Raw genomic sequence first — 21,495 nt, 5'->3', positions numbered from 1 at the left:
GCATTTCACAGTCAAAATGTGATTGTTAGAGTGGGAATAGACTTGATTACATTTCAGTCTTGTTGTGCAGCTGATAAAAAGTGAACTTCTTTCACTATTATTTATTTTTGCAGTTTTCTTACAATCAGCATTGTTCAAGCAAACTTTTAAAATGAAGATTAAACCCTGTACCATCTATAGGAAAATTCTGTAATTTCTCTATCCCTCCACATTGTCTACTGCTGAGCTCCAGAGGCAGTGGGCCAGGCTCCTTAACCAGCTCATGTAACAGGTTCACTAGTTTAAAAGTTAAAATGCTGCTTGCATTGAATATTATGCTGAGTCTGCACAGAATTTTTCCAGCATTTAAATTTAGATCAAGCTAAATCCTATATCTGTTCTGAGACGTAAGGACAATGCACAGAGATAGAACATGGACTCTACAAACCCAAGGTCACATCTGGCTTTGAGAATTTTAGGTGTAAGATGCTGGGCAAGTAGTATGATCTCTCTGAACCTGGTATTTTCACTCATCAAGTAAGCTGTATATACATTCAGAAAGGATGAACTGAGGTCACTTATATGTCAAGTGCTAAAAGTGGTCGCTTTGAACTTTTCCCAGTTGCTCCAGATTGTCCTGGGTTCTTGGACTGAAATGGTCCAACAGAGTGCTATCAGTCAATTAGCAAATATTTATAGGGTGCCTGCTGGATGCCAAGCACTCTGCTGGCAGTAGGGACACCTCTATGATGAAGCTCAGGCTTCATCCTTTAGGGTCTTCTGGTCTGTTCTCAGAGATCACAGACTGATGGCCCATGACACACACTGTGATGGTGGTAGAGCAAGACACAAGGGCAGGGGTCTCAAGTAAACAATAACACTGGCTTATCTTTGCCCCCCATGTGGACTTGTTTTGTTTTTTCCTGTTGACTCCATGGTTTTTGGTAACCCCAGTCTTTATAGTAGTGCAGCGAATTCCTAAGCTAATTTAGAGTCAGGGTGGTAATACAGAATGTCTCTTGTATGAAGTTGAATTCAAGCCATACTCCTTAGTCAGCAGTTAATATGGCTGGAACTGTCAGGCCAGTATATCCTCTCCTGAAACGAATGATATATGAACATATTTACATTAGTTCTGGAGATCCAGGGAGTATAGCATCATTATTAAGAACGATCTATCTTTAATTGAGCTTTTGAAGTCTGCTAACTTTATTCCAAATTCGGGCAGGAAATTATAAGGGATTGTGGCGGCTTGCTGTCTGTGTAGGAACCTGGGGGCCTTTCAGAACTGCATTTCTTTTCACCCCAAGCAGAGATAATGTAGAACATCCAAATTATTCTTAGACTTATTTTCTCATAATGTTCTTATAGGCTCACCCATTTAAGTAGTAGATTATGTTTAATGGGCAGGCTTCCTTAAATGGTCATGACTTTCCTCAAGGATGGGAAGTTCTAAACTTAGCAGCAAAGGCTATCGGACTTAGATTTATTTCCCTGTGACTGTTCTTAGAGACATTGGCACAGCTGTCACCTTGTGGTCATTCGGTACAATAATGATAAAAATAAAAACCAATTATTTTAGCTTTAACTATTTGCATTTCCAAGAAGAATGCCAGAGTTTGAAGAAAGCACTATTTAGAAAATTCTGTATAGGCACATACACACATATACATGTACATATTACATAGTCTATATTCCTCTAATGCATTCTAACTAAATATTTGCATATATATAACCAAATTCATAGTTTTCTTACCCATTATATACACATCTGTTTTACTTAAGGGAGGAAAAATATTAAATTTTTAGCCTAGTTTAAAATAACATCTGGAGTTCCCGTCATGGTGCAGTGGTTAACGAATCCGACTAGGAACCATGAGGTTGCGGGTTCGATCCCTGCCCTTGCTCAATGGGTTAACGGTCCGGTGCTGCCGTGAGCTGTGGTGTAGGTCGCAGACGCAGCTCGGATCCCGCGTTGCTATGGCCGTGGTGTAGGCCGGCGGCTACAGCTCCGATTCAACCCCTAGCCTAGGAACCTCCATATGCCGCAGTAGTGGCCCAAGAAATGGCAAAAAGACAAATAAATAAATAAAAATAAAATTAACATCTACTTGCTTTACAAGAAAATACTTCACACTCAATTAGATGAAAACTGTTAAGGAGGATCTAACTTGCCTTTGTGCAGATGGAGTGAAAATGAGAAAAATGTAATTTTGAATTTTCTTGTTCCTCCTCACATGCACCATTACTTCCATTGTCTTAATTTCTCCCAGTGTGTAACTTTAATAACCAGTCTGCCAGAAGTGAGAGCTCCCCCAAATTAAACTCTTAAAATACTCCTTAGTTGTGAAACAATTACACATTATGAACAAGCACCTTGTTCATATGTTTTGGGTCTATTCATTATACATATACATATGGAAATAAATAAGTGGTATCTTTGAATATTTCTGGAAAATATAGGGCACTTATTTTTGATAGTCCTGAATGCTATTCAGGTTATCCTCTTGTTGCTATGGTCTGAATGTTTGTGTCCCTCCAAAATTCAAATGTTGAGGAATTCCCATTGTGGCTCAGTGGAAACGAATCTGACTAGTACCCATGAGGATGCAGGTTCAATCCCTGGCCTTGCTCAGTAGGTTAAGGATCTGGCATTGCTGTGAGCTGTGGTGTAGGTTGCAGATGTGGCTTAGATCTGGCATTGCTGTGGCTGTGGTGTAGGCTAGCAGCTCCAGCTCCAATTTGACCCCTAGCCTGGGAACCTCCACATGTTGTGGGTGTAGCCCTAAAATGACCCCTTCCCAAAAAAGAAAAAACAAAATTCAAATGTTGAAATCGTAATACTCAGCATGATAATATTAAGAGGTGGGGCGTTGGAGAAATGATTACATTATAGAAGTGGGGCCTTTATGAATGGGATTAGTGTCTTTATAAATAGAGCCAAAAGCTCCCTTGTTTCTTCTACCACATACTGATAAAACAAGAAGTTTGCAGCTCAGAAGAGGGCCCTCACTTGATCATGCTAGCACCCAAATCTTGAACATCAGGACTCCAGAACTATGATAAATAAATATCTGTTGTTGATAAACAGCTCAATCTATGGCATTTTGTTATATCAGCATGAATGAACTAAGATGCTTATAAATGCACATTTATTCTAAATTGTTGAATTCTTGAGTAAGATATTGAGAGGACTGACAGGTAAAACTTGTTAGAAAATGATTTAGTATAGCTTTGAAACAGTAGGTAATACTGACTATGTAGGCTTAGTTCATTCACTCATTCAAGAAGCATTTATTGAGCATCTTCCTTTGTAAAACACTCCATGAAGTGCTCAGAATCTGGAAATGAAGGCAATACCTCTTGCCAGTAAGGAGCTTGCAGTGTGATGGGAAAGGGAGTTGAAGGCACGGATGTCTGTGGGCACAGAAGTGCTCTGGCATATGTATTTACATCATGTGCATGGAGGGGAAGGCATCTAATGTAGCCTGCAGGGTGAAGAGCTATCAAAGTCAGCTTCTAGGGGAAGGTGGCCTCTGGGATGGTGGCTAACTGAGTTTTAGGAAAAAGGAAAGAACACACAAAAGGAGAGAACAGTTGGCTTGGGATCCACATGCAGTTCAGCACAGCTGGAGAGTTAGATGAGGGTGTAGATAGGGTGAGGACCATGATATTCGAGTGCCAGGTCTTAACCAAGGTAGGAATGATCTATTGAGTACCTAGCACCATACTTTATGGATATTACCTCTAATCTTTCCATTGAAAATGTTCTTAATTTGGAGTTCCCATTGTGGCAAAGCAGAAACAAATCCAACTAGGAACCATGAGGTTGCAGGTTCGATCCCTGGCCTCGCTCAGTGGGTTAAGGATCCAGTGTTGCCGTGGGCTGTGGTGTAGGTTGCAGACATGGTTCAGATCTGGCATTGCTGTGGCTGTGGTGTAGGCCAGCAGAAACAGCTCCGATTAGATGCCTAGCCTGGGAACCTCTGTATGCCGTGTGGTGCGGCCCTAAAAAGCCAAAACAAACAAATAAACAGAAAGAAAGAAAGACAGACAGACAGAAAGAAAGTGTTCTTAATTTTTTATTCTCTCTCCACAACTGAAAAAAGACTTCGGCGTCTAAGTGACTTGACCCAGAATCCACCTGCCCCATGAGTGACTCAAAAAGTGATTCAGACCCAGTCTTATCTCCAAGGCCAATATTTTCTCTAATGGTTTGGGGACTTGGTTCTCAGGAGTGTTAAGTGGCATGATTCCATCCTGAAAGCCTTGGAGAGACACTAAATGATTCCAACTCTTGCCCTTACCTCCTTCTCCTGACAGGAATGAACTAATATATCTGGGTATGGAGTTTTTACAGTATTATTTATTCTTATAAGAATCTAACACAAACTTTGATGATTCTTTAAGTTACTTTATATGTGCTTTAATAGGTTCCCTGTCCATAATAATAATTCACATTTAGGTCTAGTGTAAATATTCTGTTAGGCTAGCCCTGCAGCAGCAAAACCAAGAAGTAGATAGTATTGGCGCAACATGATGGACAGAGAATTGGATCAGAAGTGCAGGTGGGAATTTAAATCAACCTCTGTCACAGTCGAAGCATTTAATTTGACTAAAACAGTGATTGACTTCATTCTGTCTTCTAGAATGTCTTCTTTCTTCTAGAACAGAAAACATTGACCCGGCTCTACTTTGGAATTTTCATGTTTCTTCATCTGTTAAATAGAGATAATTGTTTCACAGGAATATTATGAGGATTAAGTGCAGAGATATACATGCTTGGTCTATAGCAGCTATTAGATAAGAACCATATTCCTTTCCTTTATTCAGACAATACTGTCGAAAGCAAACTATGGAAGATTTTTCCACCTCATTGTCCTGAATTAAATGCAACAAGGTTATAACTGTGAAACACAAAAGTCAGTCTAATTCTATCTGCCTTAGTTATGATGCCCAACTTTGGAAAACTAGGAGAAGGTCAAGTTTCTTAAGAGATGGAAATGTAATAGAAGTTCAGGATAAGAAGAATAAGAGCATCTCTTCCCTCAGTGAGGAATTCCTTCGATAGCCCACTGCCTGATCTTGCAAGATCTCAGGCAACAGCTCCTCCCTGGAACCACCTGCCCTGCCCATATTTTTATTACAGATCTAGAACAATGCCTCCTCATTTTGAGAGAAAACCTATTTCCATGAAACTTTTATCTGTATGCACTAATTCTGTTCTCTGAAATGAGAAAGACTCCTAATTTCCTCTTCATCTTTTAAATCTTCAGCTAGTTAAATATCTCAAATCATTCTTTCTGTAAGTCTCCTGCCTGAATAAGAGTGAACAAATTCTTCAATCCCCCTTATGTGACTTTTTTTCTATAGCTCTTTCCGTTTTAATTACCTCTCCTTCCAACACACCAAACTTCAGCACAATACTCTCACTTGATCAAGAATGTACAGTTCAACTATTAACAGCCCGGAGAAGTTAATTGTGCTTTCATTAATGATGCCTACTCTTGAAATAGCTTTTTCAGTACCTTCTACTGCGTTGATGATACACACTAAAGTTGGAGTTACCTAAAGTTCCCTCTTTTTTTTTTTAAAGTATGAATTGCTATCTGGCTATGTCTCTATAATTCTATATTTATGTGTTTTTTAAAAGCATAGTAGAGTATTTTACAGTTATTTTCACTGGGTTAGTTTCAGCTTCTTGAAAATTTGAAAATTTATTGTGCGCATTGTTTTAACTCCCTTGCTGTCACAGCCTTTCCTCCTCTACAAAAATGGCCAACTTTTACTTCCACTGGCCTCCTTGGCTGAGGCACAGTCTGCTTGATTTTATGTGGCAGTCAGCCCTGAGTCTGGTGATCTGCCAAATGAGTGATTAAATAGTCTCCCAAAATTCTAAGGCAAAAACTCTGTGTGGCAGGTGCCTTGACTAGCTTGATTTGTGTCATCTCTGTGCTTCAAAGGGCATTCTATAAGAATCAAGAGAATGGTTTCCCAGGAAACTTGTGATCTTTAAAAATATTGAGGCTGCCTTTTCATGACTTGGCTTTATCAAATTGATATATTTAACTAACTGGCAGTGACCATAAGATGAGTTACATATAACTTTTAACCTACAATATTGCCATGAGTTTGAGACAAGGCTAAATAGTTTGGCTCTGAAGTTCATTGTCAAAGTGTATCCAGGATTTCAAGTGTTTATCTCAATTAACATTGAACGTGTATAAAATTAGGCTAGACATGTTATAAGAATTATTTTTTTCTCTTGAAATTTCTGGCTTTTAGATTTCCAGACCTGGCAGGAAATCTTTTTGGCTTCTCTGCTTCTGATCTTAGCTGTTTTCACAAAATGCAAACACATGCAAAAACATTGTAATAAACCTCAATGTTCAGTCATGTTCAGTAAGACTTCAAAAGATGTTTGCTTTGAACTTGTTTCTAAAGATGGGCATACCTTCATGAGAATGGAAGATATCTTCTTACTCTCTATGATGTGGTTTGGCCCTTTCCAGGGCCCCAAAGTTAGCTTTGTTCTGTAAGGCACATTGAATTCACTTTGTTGGACTAGGAATTAACATAGAAATTTCTTCCTATGGAACATCTTGGGGCTCTAGTTCCCAACGGGGCAATAGTTTTAGACCATAAAGGAAAAACTGTACTGCATCAAAGAGACTAGGGGCAGCATCGTGAGTTCCACACTCTCTGCTCTGTCTTAGATTTAATTCTGCTCTGTCTTACATTTGAGTTGTGGTTCCTAAGGTTGTTGGATGTTAGGGGATCTGTATAAACTCTGGTGTTACTCCATAGTTTACAAAAATGGGAGACTAGGCTAACGGGGTATAGTACACCCTGTAGTTAGCAAAGTGCAATTGCAAAGATACCTTCTGTAAACAGGTTTCTCCACATCTTTTCCTACTTAGTTTTCTTTCCAAGTTTTATCCAGCTTCCCTGGTAATCACATTGCAAAACACTCTGCCTGTCCTAGAATCTTTTCCATCGCTTCTCTTCAGGTAGACCATTGTAGCTGGTGGGACTGATGGTCTCTTTTTGATAGCCAATTTCATTGAATCTCCTTGATCATTGTTTTAACATTTATTTTATTGAAGTATAGTTGATTTACAATGTTGTATTAATTTATGTCATACAGGAAAATGATTCAGTTATATTTATATATATATCCATTCATTAATATATATATTCATTTTCACATTCTTTTCATAGGATATTGAATATATTTCCCTGTACTATACAATAGGACCTTGTTGTTTATCCATCCTGTATATAATTGTTTGTATCTGCTAATTCAAAACTCCCAATCCATCCCTCCCCCAGCCTCACTCCCCCTTGGCAACCACAAGTCTGTTCTCTATATTGGTGTCACTCTATTGTTATTCTCATATTCTGTCTTTATTTTTGTTCATCTCTGTTTTGGAGCCATTATCCAACTCAAAACAAACATTCAATTTTAAAAATTTTTCTCTAGTTCATATTTGGACTATATTTCTGTGGATTCTAGATAGATCAAATATGTGACCTTTCTCTCCACCTTTTAGAATCTCCCCAATTCTGTCATTTCTGAAATATTCAAAACTTGTACACAAAGTCTTTGTCTCTTTTTTTTTCATGGTACCATTCTGGATTTCTCGTTTATTTTCCTAATAGGTATATATATTTTTAAATGTTGAAGAAGTTATTTTACAAGGTAATTTTATTTTTTAACTTAATTTTACTGGAGTACAGTTGATTTCCAGTATTATATTAGTTTCAGGTGTATAGCAAAGGTCTTTGTCTTTCTATGCTTCAAACAACCATCTTCTATCTTTTGATTAGTTAGCACCTTAAATTAGAAATTTGTGTCTTTTCTAATAATCATTCTTCATTGTCTAAATATTTTGGAGTGATTTTTAGATGCTAAGCCCTGTGCTAAATATTATAGACAGTGAAAAGTTAGGTGTGTTTACCATCAGGCAGCCTCAATGTATTCTTAGACCAGCCCAAGGTCTATCTGTGTGGGATAAGGAGTTCATAGGATCAAGAGGATATGTCCACCTGGAGCCTGACCATATGCCAAGTACCAGGAGCCTGGAGTCTGCTGCCCGTATTATTCCGGACTCTCTTCCTGGCACCATGTGATCCTCTTTCCCTAGTCCAGCCTTCCCAAGAGCTCATTTTTAGGTCTGAGGGTGAACACGAGTCTGACGTTTGGGGAGTGTCGAAAGGACCTTGGAGATGCAGGCAGGAGTATCTACTTTTGTGCTCATGAGGAACCTTGAGGTGCAGTGGGGTGGGGGGGCAGTGTGTGAAAAGTGACAAAAGGTATGGAGTTGGGGTCAGTGCTGCCTTCCTGCTCTCCCTTTTCTTCCAAGTTACAGTGCAGAGCTTGAAGGAATACAAGAATTCTGAATTGGAAGCTGAACTGAAATTGAACTGAAAGGCAGACTGCATTGTGTGTAATTGTTGGCAATGTGGGCCTGTTTGACCTCTTGCTTCAGGCCCTGCCCTGGTTGAGGAGCGGACGATGTAAGAGAGACTGCTCCAGGCCAAGGCAGTCAGGGCGGCACACTCTGATTGTAAGGGTCAAGGGAACACATGGCAGGTGGGCAGGGCAACACAAACGCAGGGAGTCTCCCCGGATCAGCAACACTGGACTTAGACTTGCCTAAAGTAACCTCTCACCGGGTGACATCAGAAAGAGGGCACAAGGGAGTTCCCCTCGTGGCTCAGTGGTAATGAATACGACTAGTATCCATGAGGATGCAGGTTCAATCCCTGGCCTCGTTCAGTGGGTTGGGGATCCAGCATTGCTGTGGCTGTAGTGTAGGCTGGCAGCTACAGCTCCGCTTCGACTCCTAGCCTGAGAACCTCCATACGCCAAGAGTGTGGCCCTACAAAGCAAAAAAAAAAAAAAAAGTAAGAAAGAGAGCACAAAAAGGAGCACAAAGGAGTGGCTGAGGTGGGGAGCAGGGAGGGAGGGCCTGGAGGTCTTCAGTATGGCTGGAGATTTGGGAGAGGCCCTGAGTTGAAGGAGGAGAGATGATCAAGAGGAAAGTCCTGTCACGGATGCTGTCGCGCTCCCTTCTCCCAACAATTACTTGCTCCTGACTTTTGTCATTTGCATCTTTCTCCTTCTGATGCTCCAGGCTTTTAAAAATCCCTTTGATCTCATCATCAGTCAATCTTCCCTTTACCCTTGAATTTACTGCTGAAAACTCATTTGTGTAGATGAAGCCATTCAATAATTACCTGTCATTGAAAGTGTGAGACTCCTTTAATGAAAGCGACACAAAAATAAGAATAGATAAATTAAAAAGTAGCATTTGATTTCCCCATAGTCAGGTTCCCTTCTGAGCTATATTCTTAAAGAAAATCATCTCCCTAATTTTCCTTCCTTCTGTAATATAAAGTTGGTTTCCTCTTTCATTCACTAAAACTCTCCTAATACCAGTACTGATACTTATTATCCTGATTAATGATGGTGACAGCCAGGGTTTTATTCTTGTCTTCTGTGCCTTGAAAACATTATTTCATTTAATCCTCACCATAACCCATGAGGCATGTAGTGTTTTCACCATTACAGGTGAGGAATTTGAGACCAGGAGAGTTAGGTAACTTGCCCAGTGCACATGAGCATAAGCAGCAAAACTGAGGTATGAACCCATGTTTCCTTGACTCCCAAACCTGTGCTCTTGCTTCTTTAGGATGTCACTACCTTTTGTCACCTTCTGACAATGGATAGAATCAAGGCCAAGCCTTTTAGTGACCAGCTCCTAAGCCCATATTAAGCAGGAGAAATACTGTAGTACATAAATACAGCTGGCAAGTTTGGACACTCTAGTGGGAATTGTCTTTTCAGATTATCCTAGAGACTATAGCTACACTAACTGTGATACTTTGTGAGATAAAGAACTCTTTTTATCTTCTACTCTGAGTCACTTTTCTTATTTATTTGCAGATCACTTCTTTTTCTTAGAAAACTGATTCTGCTTCTACTCACTTTCTCCTAAGCATGTCACAGTTCTCCTAGTGACACTGTTAATGACATCAGCTGCCAAGTTTGTGGCAGGCTACATAATGTTAATTCAAGCATTTTGGTTATTTGGTTTGAATCTTAATTCTGCAGATATTCTCTTTGGACCACTTAAAGATCACTTTAAAAAAAAGTTTTTTAAATGGCCCTTTTCAAATAAACGTGTTAAGGATTAAAAATACACCTTTAAGTGTACTTCTGCATTATACTACCTACATTTATTTACAGGTCAGTGAAAAAGAATTTTTCTTATGAAGTTTAAATTACACCGTAGCCCTTAAATATCCTAAGTAATGCAAAAATGTCTGAAATGTGAAACTGGTCTTTTCTGAGGTTGAATTAAAAACTCAGACACATATGTTAAAAGAAACCAGCACAAAATTATTTGTATCCAAGCATCTGTTAAAGAACTGTGTTTCCCTTCATGTAGGGAAATGCCTAGTATTATTACTTATCTAAAAAACTGATCATTTTTTAAAATTAAGGAAACACTGGCTGAGAACAAGAGAAACATAAAAGTCTTGGTATTTCATGAGCCTTGAGTATCAGTTTTCCTGTAGTTTTCATCTAAGTCACAGCTCAGGAAGTTGATCACCTTAGCCATTTAGGCATTTTGCAGAGACACAGGTTAATTTAATTTTAAAAGAATACATTGTACGTTTGGTTTAAATTATGAAGCTGACATTCATTTTTCACTGACCTCAGAGAATTTATACAGGTACTTTACAGATTCCCAAGTGACATCTATTGATTTTTTTTAAAAGCTTAATGGAACAGAATTTAAAGGCTTAATTATTTCAAATGGCAAAAATCAAAATTGCTCACTGATTTTTATGAGGTCACTGTTATAATTAGATTAGCTTAAGATTGAATCAGAACAAGAAGAGTGTCCTTTAACTACTTTTCTAGGTAGTATAACCAATAATTACCACTTTACGTAGACCAAAAGATTTAGATCAATGAGGGATTAGATATGTGACCAGGTAGATCTAGCCAACAATAAGTAGAGCATTATAACATTTTACTCTGAGTTTTTGAGAGTTTCATTAGGACCTTACAGTTATGCCTGTAACAATATATTTTAATATTGGAAATGCCTGTTTATTTTAAAGTATCTTTTTTACTGCAAAATAAAACCCAAGTATAGAAAATAGTTCTACCATGGCAGGTTAAGGACAAGGCGTTGTTACTACACTGGCTCGGGTCATAGGTTCAGTCCTTGGCCTGGAAACTTCTGAATGGTGTGGGCACGGCCAACACCCCCCCCAAAAAAAATGGTTGTTTCTCATGTTATCTTAGCAGCCACTGATGCTTAATACCCATATCTATTTATTCACTGATAGTTGCAAAGTGGTGATACCTAAATTCTATCATTTTTTTAAATTTATTTGTTTGAATACTTTTCCTAAGAGACCCTATCACTGTTTGGCCAGTATGCATTCTCCTAAAAAAAGGAAGGATACATACTTGATTTCTCTTCTTTATTTACTAGTTTTCAAGATAAGGAATAGGTTACCTATTATCTTCTGAAGATAAACTTATTTGGTCGGTTTCAATAGATGGCAGTTATTATCCTTGCTAACAATTTTCAAATTGTTCCATCTTTGGCTTGTGAGAGCTTTGTCATGTGTGTTTGTGGGTCATGCCCCTGTTAGTCCTTTATAGCCTCCTTGCTACTGTGTATGTAGCACAAGATGCTTCAAGCTCATGTCATACATATCCTGCCCAAGTATGGAATCAGCCTTTTTGGTTTTGAAAAGTTGTCGTTTCTTCTGGTGAGAAATGGTATTTTAAGACCACAATCTGGACACCTAGGATGCTCATTGCTACTGGGTTGATGATTATTTCCAGCTCCTTTGAGTGGACAGTTAGTTCACACTAACATTTTCAATTCAAAATAGAGAACACCAAGACTTAAATTTAACTCCTTTTCTTATTAGATCTCTTTCTTTCTTTCTTTCTTTCTTTCTTTCTTTCTTTTTTTTTAATGGCTGCACTTCTGGCTGTCACCATCATTAATTTTTTTTAACGGTGGCACCTGTGGCATGTGGAAGTTCCCAGGCTAGGGGTCAGCTGCCAGCCTAGACCACAGCCACAGCAACACCAGGTCCAAGCTGCCTCTGCAACCTACATGGCAGCTTGAGGCAGCGCCAGATCCTTAACCTGTTGAGCAAGGCCAGGGATTGAACTTGCATCCTCATGGACACATGAATCCTCGGGTTCTTAACCCACTGAGCCACAGCAGGAACTCCCTCTTATTATAGCTTTATCTCCTTTTATCAATACCAACAGTTCTGATTCTCAGTGATAAAGTTGATATTGGAATAAAAATATTCCATAACAACTCATCTATTACATGTTACACACAGAAGTCTCAGGATAGAAATATCAATCCATCTACCAATATAAATACTGAAAAAAATGCATATGCCTTCTCTATTCTCACTCAGTCTTTTTTTCAGGGCCGCACCCATAGCGTGGCATCTGCAGGTTCCCAGGCTAGGGGTCTTATCAGAGCTACAGCTGCTGGCCTACGCCACAGCCACAGCAATGCCAGATCTGAGCCGAGTCTACACCACAGTTCATGGCAATGCCGGATCCTTAACCCACTGAGCAAGGCCAGGGATTGAACCCACAACTTCTGGTTCCTAGTCAGATTCATCTCCGCTGTGCCATGACAGGAACTCCTCACTCAGTCTTTTAATAGTTGTACCAAATCCACACTGTCAGAGTATATAGCCGATGCATAATATATTCTCTGCTTTTCACCTGTCATGTGGTCTTCAGACAGGTAACTCTATAGTTAATGCTCACCATCTGTTCTTAGATCCAGGCGTTTTGGTTTTCTTAAGTTCATTCTCCATTAGATTATTAGGCTCACATTTTCTTTCCTTCAGTATCATAAATATATTACTTCATTTTTCTTTCATAAGTCACTCCTGTTAAAGTCTAATGATAATCTAAATATTTCCCCTTGTTAAGTCATATGACATGTTTTACTAGATGCCCAAAGGATGTTTTTTCTTTAAAATGCAGTGAATTTGCTAGAGTATATTAGTTTGACTACTATTGCCAGGTATATAGTGCAACATGTAACTTCTTTTATTATTATTTCAGGGAACTGTTCTTGTATAACAACTTTGTGCATCGATTGTTTCCTTGCTTTTGTTTTCTGCCTTAGGGTCTCTATTTTCATTATATTTCATCTTTTCTGTCTATTTTCAGTATTTATCACTTTCCACAACATCTCTTTTAAAAAATACCTGTATCTCTTTTTGATTAAAAATATTCTTTCCTATTTACCCTATAGGTTTTTTTTTTTTTAAAAAGCATTATCTGTTGTTTTTGTTTATTCATGTGTTCCTTCTATTTTAGTCTTTATTTCTAAAGGATTTTTTTAAAAAACTTCCCTTAGAGATAAAACTGTCACTGTATGCAGACGACATGATACCATACATAGAAAACCCTAAGGACTCAACCCCAAAACTACTTGAACTGATTAATAAATTCAGCAAAGTAGCAGGATATAAGATTAACATTCAAAAATCAGTCGCATATCTATATACCAACAATGAAATATTAGAAAAGAATACAAAAATACAATACCTTTTAAAATTGCACCTCACAAAATCAAATACCTCAGAATACACCTGACCAAGGAGGTGTGAGAACTATAAAACTTTAATCAAAGAAATTAAAGAAGATGTAGAGAAATGGAAAGATATTCCATGTTCATGGATTGGAAAAATCAGTATTGTAAAAATGGCCATACTATCCAAAGCAATCTACAGAGTCAATGCAATCCCTATCAAATTACCCATGACATTTTTCACAGAACTAGAACAAACAATCCAAAAATTTATATGGAGCAACAAAAGACCCAGAATCGCCAAAGCAATCCTGAGAAACAAAAACCAAGCAGGGGGCATAACTCTCCCAGACTTCAAGCAATATTACAAAGCCACAGTCATCAAAACAGTGTGGTACTGGTATCAAAACAGACAGACAGACCAATGGAACAGAATAGAGAACCCAGAAATAAACCCTGACACCTATGGTCAATTAATCTTTGACAAAGGAGGCAAGAACATAAAATGGGAAAAAGAAAGCCTATTCAGCAAGCATTGCTGGGAAACCTGGACAGCTGCATGCAAAGCAATGAAATTAGAACACACCCTCACACCATGCACAAAAATAAACTCAAAACGGCTGAAAGACGTAAATATAAGACAAGCCACCATCAAACTCCTGGAAGAGAACCTAGGCAAAACACTCTCTGACATCAACCTCATGAATATTTTCTCAGGTCAGTCTCCCAAGGCAACAGAAATAAGAGCAAAAATAAACCAGTGGGACCTAATCAAACTGACAAGCTTTTGCACAGCAAAGGAAACCCAAAAGAAAACTAAAAGACAACTTACAGAATGGGAGAAAAGAGTTTCAAACGATGCAACGGACAAGGGCTTGATCTCTAGGATATACAAACAACTTATACAACGCAACAGCAAAAAAGCCAACCACCCAATGGAAAAATGGGCAAAAGACCTGAATAGACTGTTCTCCAAGGAAGATATACAGATGGCCAACAAGCACTTGAAAAAATGCTCAACATCGCTGATTATAAGAGAAATACAAATCAAAAGTACCACGAGGAGTTCCCGTCTTGGCGCAGTGGTTAACGAATCCGACTAGGAACCATGATGTTGCGGGTTCGGTCCCTGCCCTTGCTCAGTGGGTTAACGATCCGGCGTTGCCGTGAGCTGTGGTGTAGGTTGCAGACGCGGCTCGGATCCCGCGTTGCTATGGCTCTGGCGTAGGCCAGTGGCTACAGCTCCGATTCAACCCCTAGCCTGGGAACCTCCATATGCCCCGGGAGCGGCCCAAGAAATAGCAACAACAATAACAACAACAACAAAAGACAAAAAGACAAAAAAAAAAAAAAAAAACTACCAGGAGATACCACCTCACACCAGTCAGAATGGCCATGATTAATAAGTCCACAAATAACAAGTGCTGGAGGGGTTGTGGAGGAAAGGGAACCTTCCTGCACTGCTGGTGGGAATGTAAGCTGGTATAGCCACTATGGAGAACAGTTTGGAGATACCTTAGAAATCTATCCATAGAACTACCATATGACCCCGCAGTCCCACTCTTGGGTATATATCTGGGCAAAAATTCTACTTAAAAAAGACACATGCACCCACATGTTCATTGCAGCACTATTCACAATAGCCAAGACATGAAACAACCCAAATGTCCATCGAATGACTGAATTAGAAAGATGTGGCATATATACACAATGGAATACTACTCAGCCATAATAAAGAACAACATAATGCCATTTACAGCCACATGGATGGAACTGGAGACTCTCATATTGAGTGAAATAAGTCAGAAAGAGAAAGACAAATACCATATGATATCACTTATAACGGGAATCTAATATGCAGCACAAATGAACATTTCCACAGAAAAGAAAATCATAGATTTGGAGAATAGACTTGTTACTGCCCAGGGGGAGAGGGAGGGAGTGGAAGGGATCGGGAGCGTGTGGTTAAGGGATGCAAACTATTGCTCTTGGAATGGATTTACAATGAGTAGCATTGAGAACTATGTCTAGGTACTTATATCGCAACAGAACAAAGGGAGGAAAAAAAATGTATACATGTAAATGTAACTTGGTCCCCATGCTGTACAGTGGAAAAAAATAAAAAAAAAAAACTTCTCTTTCCTATATTTAATATTTTAAAAGTCCAACTTAAAATATTTCCGTTTTTCAGTACTGTGAAAAAAATTGTCCATAGCACTAGATTACCAAAATACTAAAATATATACTTTCTAATACATAGTTTTTGTATTTTAAGGTGAAAGTTCTATTTAATAACTACTTACAAATCCTAAGTAATCAGCAATTTCTTCAGTGTATTTACTGCACATTTCAATAATAATATCTACTCACTGATTTTAAAAGTGAGTTAGCTCTTTTATCCCACTACTTAAAAACTTTATGGTTTATATAGGCTGTATGTAGATCCAGAGCCAGTTAAGATCTACAAATTCTTTATTTGTTTGCTCAAATCATTCATTCTTCAAATATTTAGTTTTCATCTGTATTGCCAGGTGAAAGTTACTGGATTTGGGAAGCAAAAGTTAATTACAAAAAAAAAAAAAAAAAAAAAAAAAAATTCTGCCCTCCAACAACTTAGAGTTAAATGGGAAAGAGAGAGTAGCCCATGGTTCTAATAGAGGGTGATATGTGTTTTGGTAAAGGTGTACACACTGTCTAAGAGCCATGAAAAGATTTGAGCGATGGAGTCACAGTTGGAGGTGTGAAAACCAGTAGGTGGGTGGACCAGCAAAGATACACACATTTACAGAGTAATAATACTGCACTTTACAGCTGCATAACTCTAAAGATTTCAGTACTCTTTCACATTCGTTATCCCATATAAAACGGCTCTTTGGTTCTCTTGTTTAGACTTTACATATAAAAAAACCTAGCTTCCAAAGAGTAATTTCACTTTCCAAGATCTTATGGCTGATAATTTGCTGTTATTGGCCGAGCGAATAGTTGGAGGTCAAATGGATTTTTTAAAGTCATTTGGCCAATAATATATATCTCAGTTTATTTTATGTCATTGCAGTTAAAAATTATTAACACTAGCCATCCATACAACAGCCTTGCCCTCTCATCTTGTCCCTGCTCTAGTCCAACATCCATTGATAAAAATTACCACTCACCCAAATAGGGAGCCTCTCACTCACTACTGGCTTTGCACTCCTGTTTTTTTTACATGGAAAGAAAAAAAGAATAAAATACTGTTTTTTTTTTTTTTTTCAACTGAATAGACTTTTCACAAAATAACAAGGAACGCTAAAATGCCCTAAATTGTTTAAAATTTGACGTTATTGATAATAGTCGTTAGTCCCACAACTTCTCTTGCATTTTAAAATTCTTTTAAGATAAGTCTCTAAGGCAAGGGCATTATCACTTAAGGAATTACTTAGCTTAACATGAAAATATTGAAAGAGATGTGTAAATTGTTTTCTTTCTTTTTTTGTTATTTAAAAGTTGGTTGCATGCATAGGGATTGAGTGTTACTTGTCTCTTCTGAAAGGACAAATTTGGCTTCTAATCATGCCTTAGGTTGCTGATTCCTGGTAGAGACATAACCGGCACCAGCAGTGGAACTTAAAGGCAGAGTAAGAGCATTAACATCCCATCTTAAAATGCTACTGTTAGCCCTTATGGTGCTAAAGGAGTCCCGTTTCTTCTATACTGGATAGAGATGTCACTTTCAGAGAAAGACGTCTGCACTGGTGCTGTATTTGTTCATGAGATTGCGAGCAACTTTTTAGAAAAAAAATTTCAACAATATGGAAAGACACTGGGGCCAGTTAGAAACAGCATCGTTTATATGAGTAAGTCTGAAAACAAGTGCAACTATCACTTTATTGACTACATCAATGGTCTAAAAGACTTCTGAACTTTTGAAAAATTTCTGAGTTTCTAAACTGTTGCACCCAGTTTTTTTACTAGTTAGAAATAGATCATTGCCACGATCACTTGCACATCAGTAGTAGTTGCCGCTTAGAAAATTTGCCAGTTTGGAAAGCTGGACTTCAATCTCTGTCATCTGTCACAAATTCAGTAACCCTGTGTAATAGTGCAGTTGGAGAAACGTAACATTTAGCATTATGTTAGCAGCTATATTACAGGAAATCGTAGAATAAAACTAGGAAATGACACCATGCTAACATCTCTATATCTCAAAACGCAGTACACATTTCAGTGCATCATAGTTTACTTGATGCTCTTCATTGTACTACTTGTGGTTTCATATGTTTGCTCTGTTGTGTCTGGGCCCTTGCACAAAATTTTCCTTCTGCCCTGGAAGGAAAATTTTCTCCTGTTCTCCTCCTTGTTCAGCTCCTTCATCTGCTTAATTGACTAAATCTTTAGGACTAAGCTTAACAGTAATTCCCTCAAGGTTTAATCCTTCTTTGTCTCCATCATACATACCCAGGGGCTACAGCAGTTCTCAGCATATGGAAGTTCTCAAAACGTGCTTGTTAAATAAATGAAAGGCTTGGTGCCTTTTCCTCCTGTTTTTTTCCTGTAGCACCTTGGACTTGTCCATGTCAAGTAACTTTTGTTCTATATTCAAATAACTTGTATATCTGTTTTCTCAAGGCAAACTTTTTTTATGGTAGGGGTTACTGCTTCTTCACCTCTTTGCTCCCAAGCCTAGCAGGTTATGCGGAACACAATGGGTGCTTCATAAGTACTGGTGGAATAAATAAAGCGGGAAAGTGGTATGGGTCCCTCTGGTTCAGAAATGCCCTGGGTGTTCATCTGGAGCTCCCATTCTTCCATGGGTTCTAGGTACCAGGTATGTCTTAAGAAGGTATTCTCTCTGGAGTTCCCATCGTGGCACAGTGGTTGGCGAATCCGACTAGGAACCATGAGGTTGCAGGTTTGATCCCTGGCCTCACTCAGTGGGTTAAAGATCCGGTGTTGCCTTGTGGTGTAGGTCACAAACACGGCTCGGATCCTGCATTGCTGTGACTGTGGTGTAGGCCGGTGGCTACAGCTCTAGTTAGACCCCTAACCTGGGAACCTCCATATGCTGCAGGAGTGGCCCTAGAAAAGGCAAAAAGACAAAAAAAAAAAAAAAGGTATTCTCTGTATCTGGATTATTCTTTAGTTTCATTTTAAAGAAGATCGGAAGGAAGAACCATTCTGGTGGAAGTAGGTTTCTCAGCGAACTTTCTTTGAAGGAAATTAATGCCAGAGGTCTTAGACATAAAATGTTTGAGAATAAATGTATCCTTCATGCAAGTACGAGTGTGTATGCATTTTGCCTAAGGATTAGCAAGAGATGACCAAGAAACACTTACTGACTGAAACAAGCGCTGCCTGGTATGGTAGGAAATGGTAATAGATCTGGGAGAGTGTGGGTCTAGTCCCAGCTCTGTCTCTAGGGTAGCCCTTCTCACTGAGAATGTTTCCTTCACTGGAAAAGGACCAGGAAGGGATGAGAGCCTTCGTCTCTAACAGCCATGAGCCCATGTCATACATTAAGCAGTAATCATATCAGCCTCTTTTTCTTTCTTTCTCTGAGTTTATAATATATTTCGTAATTCCCATTCAAAACATTTTTGTCTCAACTGGTGGTTATATTAAGATGCATGATAAGTGGAACCACATTTCAGGAAATACCTTTTCTTCCTTCTTTTTTTGTTTTTAAGGCATAGTTTCCATGGATTCTGCCCTTTCCCTCCTTCACACGCCCCTGTCTGCCTCCCTTCTCTCCCCTTTCTTCTCTATGTTTTTCAAGGGAAATGGCATTTGCGTATTTTTGATTCCTTTCCAGGTGATTAACAAAAAATATCGTGTTGTTAGAATGACCTGATATTTAAAATGCCAATTCTTTAAAACTAAGCAAAGGATGACTGGAGTTGATAGCTTCCCACTTTGGATGGGATTTTATTTCCTTACCACCTGTGGGGGAAGGAGGGAAGGTCAGCATTTCAGCAGCACCATGTTGGAAATGGGGACCCTAAGGCAGACGTGTTGAATCAAGCCTCCTGACTGGGGCCATCTTTTCTGACCCTAAGACCTAGAGACCCTGACATCCTGTTCTTTGCTATGTTCACTTGGCTCTGTGCCACACTCACAAAAAGGTTTCCTCTGTATTTTCCTTCTGGAGTGTTTCACTTTGTGCCCCTTATTCATCCGTGCCGCCCAGGTCAGTGATTTATGAAAGGTGGTTACAGCCCACTTCCAAGCTGTGTGGCCTTTGAAACAAACGGGCTTGTGTAGGTTGCTCCTTTGCTATGGCGTGGATGTTGAAAAGAACCTGGCACTGTTGGAAACAAAAAGCCTGTCAAGAAGCCCTATGGTACACCCAGTGTTTTAGTTCTGTCTGGTCATCAAGAGGACTTTCAGTCATTGTCTGGTCTTTGCACTAGCATCTGGATAAATGCAGAAAAGCATTGCACTGCAGAGCCAGGGAAACAAATTGCCCTCTTCGGGCAGCACCTCAGATGCTGGCCCTTCCAGAAAGCAGATCTGTAACTCCACGCAGTTCGCCACCTCATCCACTTACCCTAGCAACACGGGCAGAGGGAAAGGGATTATTGGCAAAAAGGATAGTTCTGTCAGGCTGAAGAGCCAAATTGGAATCACCCACAGCATTCTTTCATCAAACGAGATGCTCCAGCAGGTTTGACTATAAAAAGCAGTTTATCTGAAGTAAGTTCCCATCCCTCTCCTCCTGCTTTGTGTTAAATTCCTCAGTTTGGAGGATTTATATGGATTTGATTTTTCCTAATAGTTTATGTTTTAGTTTAAGTAAATATATAACTATCCTATCTCTTTTGCTATCTTATCCATTGAAAAATCCCACAAACTTGGAAGCATTTGGAAACATTTAAACTTCAGCATATTAATTTTTTGCTAGTGGAAACCATGATTCGTGAAAAAATATGACCATGTCTGTGATTGCTAAGTTTTTAGGAGTCCCAGAACTTTATTCCCAGCTTAATTTTTGCTTTGAAAAAGTGCTTTTTTTCCTTCTTCTTCTTCTTCTTTTTTAACCTACTGAAAGTGCTTTGGAGTATACATCGCAATTTTTTTAAACCGAAGTAAATTTTTTGATTTAAAATTTTTATTTCAGCAAAGTATAAGAGTGTCAGGATTGAATCTAGTCCCAGCAATGTCTTGCTTGGCTCCTGGACTTTAAGTTCTTGAGCCAGCAGCACTGTCTTCAATTTCTTTATGCATCAAATGCACCTGAGGATGTCTTACTCTCAAGCTATAGTGAAAACCCATCAAATAAGATTATGTGAGAGCTAGGAAAAGTTAAAAGGAGAGTTCTTTTTTTCTTTTTTTTTCTTTTTTTTTTTTTTTTGTCTTTTGTCCTTTTAGGGCCGCACCCGCAGCATATGGAGGTTCCCAGGCAAGGGGTCTAATCAGAGCTGTAGCCACCAGCCTACACCAGAGCCGCAGCAACTCAGGATCCGAGCTGTGTCTGTGACCTACATCACAGCTCATGGCAACGCCGGATCCTTAACCCACTGAGTGAAGCCAGGGATTGAACCCACAACCTCATGGTTCCTAGTTGGATTTGTTTCTGCTGCACCGTGATGGGAACTCGCCGAAGGAGAGTTCTTGAAAAGTTGTAGAAACAACTGTAAGCTTTATTAACACTTATTTGGTTATTTTTGAAACACATATGGTGTCCTAAAATTTATTATTTTGTTATATCTCAGAATTTATTTCCAAATGTCTCTGGCCGTGAGGTAGAAAAATGTAACTTTTCCTAACTGAATCACTGTGTTGTACACCTGAAACTAACACAATAATTGTAAATCAGCTATATGTCAATAATATATATACATACATACATATATATATGTATATATACATACATATATATATATATATGTATGTATGTATATATAAAACTTTTCCAAACTGACAA

At 38.8% G+C, this 21,495-nt stretch overlaps 1 protein-coding gene across 45 annotated transcripts in view; it reads left to right on the top strand.

Moving 5' to 3' along the window:
• The window catches only part of C4H8orf34 (chromosome 4 C8orf34 homolog), a 470,609-nt gene that overhangs the window by 301,679 nt on the left and 147,435 nt on the right, over window positions 1-21,495 (top strand). The gene's annotated exons all lie outside the window — the stretch shown is intronic.

This window comes from Sus scrofa, chromosome 4, assembly GCF_054392235.1.
Source record: "Sus scrofa isolate SSC_HxYL_T2T_F1_AM1 chromosome 4, Sscrofa_HxYL_maternal_Yorkshire_Landrace_v2.0, whole genome shotgun sequence".
NCBI lineage: Eukaryota > Metazoa > Chordata > Mammalia > Artiodactyla > Suidae > Sus > Sus scrofa.
The sequence above is the reverse complement of the archived record's forward strand: the minus strand, read 5'-3'. Positions and strand labels throughout refer to the sequence as shown.